General features: G+C 39.0%; 1 non-coding gene and 1 pseudogene across 1 annotated transcript; both read right to left on the minus strand.

Annotated features, from left to right (window-relative positions):
- Positions 1–326: 326 nt before the first annotated feature.
- On the minus strand, positions 327–433 carry LOC118144569 (U6 spliceosomal RNA). The gene has a single exon (XR_004729337.1). It is a non-coding gene; the product is annotated as a U6 spliceosomal RNA (small nuclear RNA).
- Positions 434–3,739: 3,306 nt separating this feature from the next.
- LOC100412031 (adenosylhomocysteinase pseudogene) lies at positions 3,740–4,970 on the minus strand (annotated as a pseudogene).
- Between the last annotated feature and the right edge of the window lie 5,306 nt (positions 4,971–10,276).

Genomic DNA, 10,276 nt, shown 5'->3' on the forward strand with positions numbered 1-10,276 from the left:
TGTCAGATGGGTAAATTGCAAAAATTTTTTCCCATTCTGTTGGTTGCCTGTTCACTCTAATGATTGTTTCTTTTGCCGTGTAGAAGTTCTGAAGTTTAATTAAATCTCATTTGTTTATTTTGGCTTTTGTTGACAATGCTTTTGGTGTTTTGATCATGAAGTCCTTGCCTGTGCCTATGTCCTGAATGGTTTTGCCTAAGTTTTCTTCTAGGGTTTTTATGGTGTTAGGTCTTATGTTTAAGTCTTTAATCCATCTGGAGTTAATTTTAGTGTAAGGTGTCAGGAAGGGGTCCAGTTTCTGCTTTCTGCACACTGCTGGCCAGTTTGAAATTATGGAACGCTTCAGGAATTTGCGTGTCATCCTTGCTCAGGGGCCATGCTAATCTTCTCTGTATCATTCCAATTTTAGTATATGTGCTGCCGAAGTGAGCACACAACTGAAATTCTTAGTAGAAAACCGAAATGTAATTTTGCAAACTGAAGGCTCACATGTATACATTGAAAAGATGCACTGTAACAGGAAATATTGACCCAGAATGGTTGCCACAAAGAGAGCTCTGTTTCAAGCAATAGTAAAATAGATGGTTTAGGCTTCCTCTCTCACTGAAAACAACCAGAAAAGCTGGAGAAATTATACATCTGACTGAAGCCTCAGAAAGCAAGTAATGCATGAGGAATTGTGCAGTTAGTATCTAGGAAAGGAGAGAAACCCAAAGATATGAGTCTAGTATTTGGGGCTACCTCTTCCTGCCTGTTCTGAAGGAGGCCAAGAGGTCTAGAAGCTCAATAGGGGTTTCAACAGATGCACGGTGCTGAAGGAACAAAAATTAAAGATAAAGGCCACTAAGAGAGGGTGTATAACTCAGGTTTTCATTTGGAACCCCAAAGACTTGTTCAGCTTCAGATTGTCTCAATCCCTGTTTGTTTTATGGGAATTAAGAGGAACTGCTGGTGACATTGGTCTACTTGCCTACCAAAACCAAAAGTAAGTTATCTGGAGAAGATTAACATCATGCAGAGTTTCAAACTATCTACAGTTCTTCAAATTAGCATTCTGACACTCAATAAAAAATGATTGGATTTACCAGAAGACAAAGCATGGACAAAACCCAAGAGAAACAATGAACAATGGAAACCAGTCTATGAGGGACCTAATGATGTAAGCCAGGAGTCAGCAGACTGTGGCCCATAAGCCAAATCCAGCCCATGCTAGTTTAGGTAAATAAAGGTTTATTCTCTGTGAGTGCTTTTGTACTCTGACAGGAGGGTAAGTATCCTAAAATGTTTACCATCACAAAGCCTAAAATATTTACCATCTGGTCCATTACAAAAAAAATTTGCTGATCCCCTGATTTAAGCATTTCTTACAATAAGATACCAAAAGAATAGCAAATTTTTTACAAATGGAAGAAAGATAATTGTAGAGATAACCGCAGAAATTAGTGAAGTGGTAGACTGAGATTCAACATAGTAAACAATTGGTATATTTATCCTGCCACAGATTTTCAAAAGGGTTTGATCGTAGATGAATCTCTCACATTAAAAAAAAAATCTTTGTATGTCAATAGAGTGAATAAGAGTGTTTATATTTGCACATCCGTATTCATAGCATTAGGCACAATAGCCAAAAGGCAGAAGCAACCCAAGCATGCATCCAGGGATGAAGGGTTCAACAAAATGTGGTAAAGCATCTACATACAAATGGAATACTATCCAGCCTTAAAAAGGAAGGAAAATCCGACAGGTGTTACAGCATGGAAGAATCTTGAGGACATTCTGCTTAATAAAATATCAGTATCAAAAAAACAAATAACTGTATGTTCCATTTATATGAGGTAAGGTGCCTAGAGTAGTTGAAATCACAGGAAGTAAAATGATGGTTGCCAGATACTGGGAGAGGGGAGGGAAGAATTGAAAGTTATTGTTTAATGGGCAGAGTTTCCGTTTCACAAAATAAAAAGAGTTCTGGAGATGGATGGTGGTGATGGATGCACAACATTATGAATGTATTTAAGGGCCCGGTATTGTACACTTACAGTTTGTTTAGATGGTAAATTTTATGTTTTGTATATTTTACCACAATAAAAAAGGAAAAAAACTACATGCCCTTTAGCTATTATTTACCTATCCTCTAACACTCCTCCCACCCAGACCTAGACAACCACAGATCTACTTTCTGTCTCTATAATAATTTACCTTTTATGCACATTTTATAAGAGTGGAATTATATGACATATGGTCTCTTAGGACTGGCTTCTTTTCACTTAGTATACTTTTTCAAGATTTATACCTGTGGTAACATATGTTAGTACTTGTACTGATAAGTACATATATCAGAATTTAGTAATTTTTGTCTGTTTGTTTGAGACAGGGTCTCACTGTCATCAAGACTGGAGTGCAGTGGCATGATCTTGGCTCACTGCAACTTCTTCCCAGCTCAAGTGATCCCCCAGCCTCAACCGTAAGTAGCTAGGACCACAGGCATGAGGCACCACGACTGGTTCATTTTTGTATTTGTAAGATGGGGTTTCACCATGTTGTCCAGGTGGGTCTCAAACTCCTGGGCTCAAGTGATGCACCCACTTTGGCCTCTCAAAGTGCTAGGATTACAGGCATAAGCCACCACACCTAACCTGTACCTTGCTTTTTAATGTTTAAATATATCTTGCAGGCATACTATATCTGTATATAATTAACTTCCTTAATCTTCTTTATGATGACATATTATCTCATTGTATATGTGTGACATAATTTCCTCTTCAATGCATGCAGTTTCCTCTTCAATGCATGCAGGTTTTTTCCATTGTTTTGCTAAGCTAAGAGCATAAGAGCATAACCTTATGCATGTCATTTTACACATGTGAAACTGTATTTAGGGGACAAAATTCTAGAAAGGAATTGGCTGAGTAAATTTGTAGTTTTGACAGATAACAAAGTTGCCAACATGATCTTGAGGAGATTGAACATTCTCAGCAGCGATGTATGAGGGTGTCTGTTTCTCTGTATCCTTGCCAGTGTATGATTATGTCAAGCCTTTTGATTTTTTCCAATGTATTAGACCAAAAGTAGCATCTGATTGTAGTTTTAATTCACATTTCTTGTGTTATGAAGGTCATAAGTATCTTTTCTTTCCTTTTAGACACTGAAATTTTTATTTACCAAACTCCTGCTTTATTTTAACATTACAAACACTATATATACATTATAAACCAAATTGCTCTTTTTGACTGAAAGTTATAATAGGAACAATTCTTGTTACAAAATGGTGGCAATTCTATGCCTGCTTTTATGTTTTTCTGGCCTCTCTCAACCTCAAGCTGTCTCTCTTCTGTCCTTTCTTGGTTGTCACTTAACTATTCTAACCCCTGTAAAATAGGGACTGAAAGTATCAATCTTATTGTTAGGAGGTTTAAGAGAAGGCCCAGCACTAAGCCAGGCTCTCAGGAACATTTCAGACTCCAACAGTTCTTCCTTGCCCTTCAATATATATAGTTCCCTCTCATCTGTCATGGGCTGAGAAACCACTGAACCTGTAAACCAAGCACATGGGCATAAGTCTATAGGCCAAGTGACATTCTGAATGGTAAAGTACGTCGGCTCTGTGACCCCACTGCCAACTTCCAGGCTAAGGAAGAACTGACTTAGCAGTTCCAAGACCACTGAGCTGGTTTCCAGTGGATGTCTCCTTCATATCCCCATCATGACCATGGTTTGAGGAGGTGCCCCTCAGCTTCCCCTGTCACACTTGGAACCATATGAGGGATGCAGTAGAGGTCAAAAACTGAGGGATCAGCCTCATGGAGTCAATGGGGGACACTGACAAACCAATTACAAAGTTGGTGTCATTTGCTCTTGGGGAGGAAAGCTGGGGCCTAGGCAAGGACAGCAACTGGAAGGTGAAGGGCAGGCCTGCCTTTAAGTAGTAGTAGTGATCAGGCTTGAAGGGTCATCATGGGTCATGCCCAGGTACTGGGCTTGCTTCATGGTCAAATTGGTCAGCTTGCCCAGGCAGGCTTCAGCCACTGACTCATCCAGCTGGGGCTTGATATTCACCTTCTCCACAGCATTCTCATTGAGGCACTTGGCATTGATCTCCATGTCAAAGGGTCCAGTGTTATACACAATGGAAACATCCTTCATCTGCTCAATGTGCCGGCCAAGGATGATATTGACACAGTCTGTGGTGATGTCAAAGATGTTGCCCTCTTGACAGGCCTCATCCATTGTGGTCACTTTATAGCCCTCCATAGCAGCCTGCAGTGTGTTGAGTAGGTCAATTTTTGTGATGATGATGCCAGCCCCCAAATCCTTCAGGGCCTGGGCACGACCATTGCCCACACTGCTACAGCCCGCCACCACTGCTACCTTGCCAGCAGTCATCATGTCTGTGGCCCACTTGATGTCATTTATGCAGGACTGCTGGCAGACATAGAGGTTGTCAGACTTGTTCTTGGTGATGGAATCATTGACATTGATGGTAGGCACCCTCAGGATCCCATTGGCCATCATCCTGTGGACCCAGTTATGGTCTCTTCAAAGATGCCTCAGATGACTGACAGAAGCTGTGGGTACTTGGTGTAAATGAGGTTGGATGAGGTAATCATGTTGAGGGGCCTGTCTGTGAAATACAGTATCTGCTTGATGCACCACAGGTATTTGTCATCTCTTTCACCCTTCCAGGAACACACTGGAATACCAGCCTTGGCAATGGCAGCTGCCACATAATTCTAGGTGGAGAAGATATTGCAGCTGGACCACTGCATCTCAGCAGTTGAGGTAATGAGGGTCTCAGTGAGGACAATGGTCTCCACCATCATTTGCAGGCAGCTGGTGATGTCAGTGCCTTTCAGTGGCTTGAAGCCAAGTACAATTCTTTCATACATATCAGGCCCACCATCTCAGTCTCCACATGTCCAGGGCCTTGTGTCCAGGCTGATGTCAGTGACTGTGTAGGGCAGTTTGTCAGACATGCTGGTGGTGCTTCTGCATGGAATGATGGACACAGGAGAAGCGGGCTGGGACTCCAACATGGGGCAGGCAGTGCTGGGCAGGCCTAGCAACTTTTTATATGCTGAAAATCCATAGCTATTTCCTGTTTTGAGTCAATTGTTACTCATTTGCTCACAGGGTTGTGGGTTTTATTTTCCCAATTAATTTATATTTGCTCTTCTATCCTGGGCAACATAGCAAGACCTCATCTCTCTCTCAAAAAGAAAAAAAAACAAAAAAGAGCCAGGCATGATGGTGCATGCCTGTAGTCGTAGCTACTTGGGTAGGTGAAGCCTAAAAGGATTGCTTGAACCCAGGAGTTTGAGGCAGCGGTGAGCCATGATCATCACATCACTGCACTCCAGCCTGAATGTTATAACGAGACCCTGTCTTAAAATAAAAATAAAAAAAATTGAATTTTAAAAAATTAGAAGAAATTAAGTATGTATATTACTGGATACTCATTATAAAAGAGAAAATTTTTGTTAACAACATTGATAAGTTAGAAAATTTTTGTTGTTAACAACAGTGATAAGTTAACAACATTGATAACAATGATAAGTTGTTAGCAGCATAACATAGAATGTTACAGTGTTTAGATGTTTTATGTAATTGCAATGGTAACCACAAAGAAAATATCTACAGAATATACACAAAGGGAAATAAGAAGGGAATCAAAATATGTCACTACAAAAAAGGGAAGAAGGGGGGACAAAAATCTACACAACAAACAAAACAATTAACAAAATGGCAATAGTGAGTTCTTTCCCATCAGCAATTACTTTAAATGTAAATGATTAAACACACTAATTAAAAGACATAGATTGTGTTTTAAAAAACAAGATCCAACTGTATGCTTTCTAAAAGAGACTTACTTTATGCTTAAGGACACACATAGGCTAAAAGTAAAGGTACAGAAAAAGATTCCATGTAAATGGGAACCTACCAGCAGGGGTGGCCATATGTAATGTTAGACAAGATAGTCTTTAAGGAGAAACTGTCAGGAGGACAAGAGATGTTGTGTAATGATAAACGGTCCATTCACCAGGAACATATAGCAACTATAAATATATGTACATCCAGTGTTAAAAGTCCCAATTAGGTGAAGCATTGACAGAGCTGAAGGAAGAAATTAACAGCAACATAATAATAGTAGGAGACATAATACTCCTCTTTCATTTATGGCCAGAACAACCACACAGAAGATCAACAACAAAACAGAAGACATGAACAACACTATAGATCTGTTGGCTCTAACTGACGTCCACTCAACAACAGCAGAATACACATTCTTTATGTATTCAGGGAGCGTTCTCCAAGAGAGATGACATGTTAGGCCATAAAACAAATCTTGACAAATTTAAGGAGAATGAAATCATATAAAATATCTTCTCCAATCACAAGGAAATAACAAGAAAGTACATGATTTGTGGAAACTAAGCAGTGCCCTCTTAATTAATGGATCAGGGAAGAAAACACAAGTGAATTTAGAAAATATCTGGATACAAATGAAAGCAAAGATGCGACATACCACACTTACGGAACGCAGTGAACGCAGAAGGGAGAGAGCAGCTTATAGTGGTAAACACCTACATTAAAAACGAGGAAAGATCTCAAATCAACAACCTAACCTCATACTTCAAAGAACAGCAAACTAAACCGAAAGTTAACAGAAGGAAGGAAATAATAATGATAAGAGCATAGGTAAATGAATTAGAGAATAGAAATACCGTAGAAAAACATCAAGGACACCAAGAGTTGCTTTTGTTTAAAAAGATCAGTGAAATTGTCTAACCTTTAACTAGACCAACTGAGAAAATAAGAGAGAAGACTGAAATTAGTAAAATTAGAAGGCCGGTTACAGTGGCTCATACCTATACTCCCAGCACTTTGGGAGGTCAAGGTGGGAGGACTGCTTGAGGCCAGGAGTTCAAGACCAGTCTGGACAATATAACAAGGCCCTGTCTCTAAAAAAATAGAATAAAAATTTAAAAGTTAGAAGTAAATGTGAGGGCATTACAACAGTTGTCACAGAAATAAGGATTATAGACTTCTGTGAAAAAGGTATGCCAACACATTGTATCATGTCAAATAAATGGATAAATTCCTTGGGGAATCCCACCTACAAAGACTGAATCATGAAAAATAAAGAATATGAATAAACATAATATGATTTAAAAAATTGAAGAGCTAATCAAAACCATCCCAATGAAGAAAAGCCCAGGACATGATGGCATCACAAAAGAATTCCACCAAACATTTAAAGAACAAATACCAATTCTTTTTAAACTCTTCCAGAGAATTGAAGAGGAGGGAACAATCCCAAACTCAGTCTTTGAGGGCAGTAGTAACCTGATAACAAAATCAGAATAAAATAAAACACAGGAGGCTGGGGATGGTGGCTCATGCCTGCAATCCTAGCAGTTTGGGAGACCAAGGCAGGTGGATCTTTTTAGCCCAGGAGTTCTTGAACTGGGCAACATTGCAAAACTCCATCTCTACTAAAAATATAAAAAATAAAAATGAGCCAGGTATGATGTGGACCTGTAGTTCTAGATACTCAAAAGGCTGAGGTGGGAGAATCCCCAGAGCCCAGGAAGTCGAGGCTGCAGTGTGCTGAGCTGAGATTGTGCCACTGCACTGCAGCCTGGGCAACAAGAGTGAGACCCTGTCTCAGAAACAAAACAAAACACACACGCACACAAAGAAAGAAAAGAAAGCTATGGACCAGTATTTCTGATGAATATAGATGCAACAAAAAAGGTATATAAGGAACTTACCTCAATATAATAAAGGTCATTTAAGACAAACCCATACTAGCGTCACATTCAATGGAGAAAGACTGAAAGATTTTCCTCCAAGATTAAGAATAAGACAAGGATGTGCACTCTCACCACTAATATCTAACATGAGAAGTTTGACAAGGGCTATTTGGCAAGAAAAAGAAATATAAGACATCCAAATTGGAAAAGAAGTAAAATTATCTCTATTTGCTGACCATATGATCTCATATTTAGAAAATTCTACAGATTCTGCAAAAATTACAATAAACACTTTCAACAAAATTGCAGGATATAAAGTCAACATATAAAAATCATTTGTGTTTTTATGCACTAACATTGACCAGGAAAGGAAATTACAAAAACACATACTATATACTATAACATAAAGGGTAAAATACTTAAGACATGAAAGACTTGTACACTCAAAACTACAAAACATTGTAAAGAAATAAAAAAAAAGACAGATAAATGTTAAGACATCTCATGCTCATGGCTTGGAAGACTTAATATTGTTAAAATATTCATACTATGCAAGTGATTTACAGATTCAATGCAATATCTGTGAAAATCCCAGTGCATCCCTTACAGAAAAGAGGAAAAAAATCTAAATTGTATATGGAACCTCCAGGGACCCCAAATAGTCAAAACAATCTTTAAAAATGACTGACTAGGAGGCCTCACACTTACTGATTTTGAAACATACCACAAAAAAAAATGTGATTAAGATGATGTGATAATGGCATAGAGATGGGTATATAGACCAATGGAACAGAATAGAAAGCCCAGAAATAAGCTTTTGTATGTATGGCCAAATAAACTTTGGCACTATGCCTAGACCATACAATAGGGAAAGGTATCTCTTCAGTAAATGGTATTGGGATAACTGGATGCAAAAGCATGACATTGAATTCTTACCTTACCCCACAAAACGTAAGTTTAAAAGGATGGATCAAAGACCTAACTCTACGACTTAGGACTATAAAACTCCTGGAGAAAATTATGGGAGGAAGGTGTCAGGACATTGGATTTGGCAATGATTTTTTGAATACGACAACAAAAACACTAGGCAACAAAAGCAGTAACTGATAATGGGACTACGCCAAACTTAAGTAAGTGCTTTAGCACACTAAAGGAAACAGTGAAAAGAAAACCTATAGGTTGGGAGAAAATAATTGCAAATTATGTATCTGATAAGGGGTTAATGTCCAGAACATATATATAAGCAACTTCTACAATTCAAAAACAAAAACTCAAGTAAAAAATGGGCAGAGGATCTGAATAGACATTTTTCCAGAGATGACATATGAATGGCCAACAAATGTGCAGAATGATGCTCAACATCACCAATCATTAAAAAAGAAATTCAAGACCACAATGAGATATTATTTCATACCTATCAGTATGGCCACTATCAAAAGAACAGAAAATGGCACATGTTGGAGAGGATGTGAAGAAGCTGGAACACTTGTGTATTGTTGGTGGCCATGGAAAATGGCACAGCCACTGTGGAAAACAGTATAGAGTTTCCTCAAAAAATTAAAAATAGAAAAACCATATGATCTGGCAATCCCATATCTGAGTATACATGCAGAAAAATTGAAAGCAAGGTGTGTAAAGGATACTTGCACACCCGTGTTTATTGTAGCCTTATTTACAATATCCAAGAGGTGGAAGCAACCCAAATGTCCACCAACAGAAGAATGAGTAAGGAAAGTGTGATATGTTTATACACTGGAATACCGTGCAGCCATAAGGAATTCTGTCGTATACTACAATATAGATGATCCTCAAGGACATGATGTCAAGTGGAATAAGCCATTCATAAAAGGACACATACCATGTTATTCTACTCATATGAAATATGTAGAGTGGTCAGAAATCATAGAAACAGAGTGCAGAAAGATAGTTTTTAAGGGCTGGGGGTCAGCGGAAGAGGAATTCGTGTTTGGGTATAGAGTTTCGGTTTTGCAAGATGAAAGCATCCTAGATATCTGTTGCACAATAATGTGAATATATTTAACACTACTGAAATGTAATCACTTTTAAGTAAAAAATGGTCTCGATCCCTTGACCTCATGATCCACCCGCCTCAGCCTCCCAAAGTGCTGGGATTACAGGCATGAGCCACTGCACCTGGCCTATCGTTTGGTTATTTGCCTCTAATGAAATCCCATGTTGAAATGCAATCCCCAGTGTTGGAGGTGGGGCCTGGAAGGAGGTGTTTGGATCATGGAGGTAGATCCCTTATGAATGACTTGGGCCAATTCCCTGGTGATAAGTAAGCTCTTGCTCTGAGTTTGCATGAGATCTGGTCCTTTAAAAGTATGTGGCACCTCTCCCACCTCTCTCTGTCTCTCTGTCTCTCTCTCTCTCTTGTTCTCGCTCTCGCTCTTACCACATGATGTACAAGCTCCTACTTCACCTTCTACCATGAATAAAAGCTCCCTGAGTCCTCCCCAGAAGCTGAGCAATGTTGGTGCCATGCTTGTACAGCCTGCACAACC

This window comes from Callithrix jacchus, chromosome 9 (assembly GCF_049354715.1).
Source record: "Callithrix jacchus isolate 240 chromosome 9, calJac240_pri, whole genome shotgun sequence".
In the NCBI taxonomy this organism is placed as follows: Eukaryota; Metazoa; Chordata; class Mammalia; order Primates; family Cebidae; genus Callithrix; species Callithrix jacchus.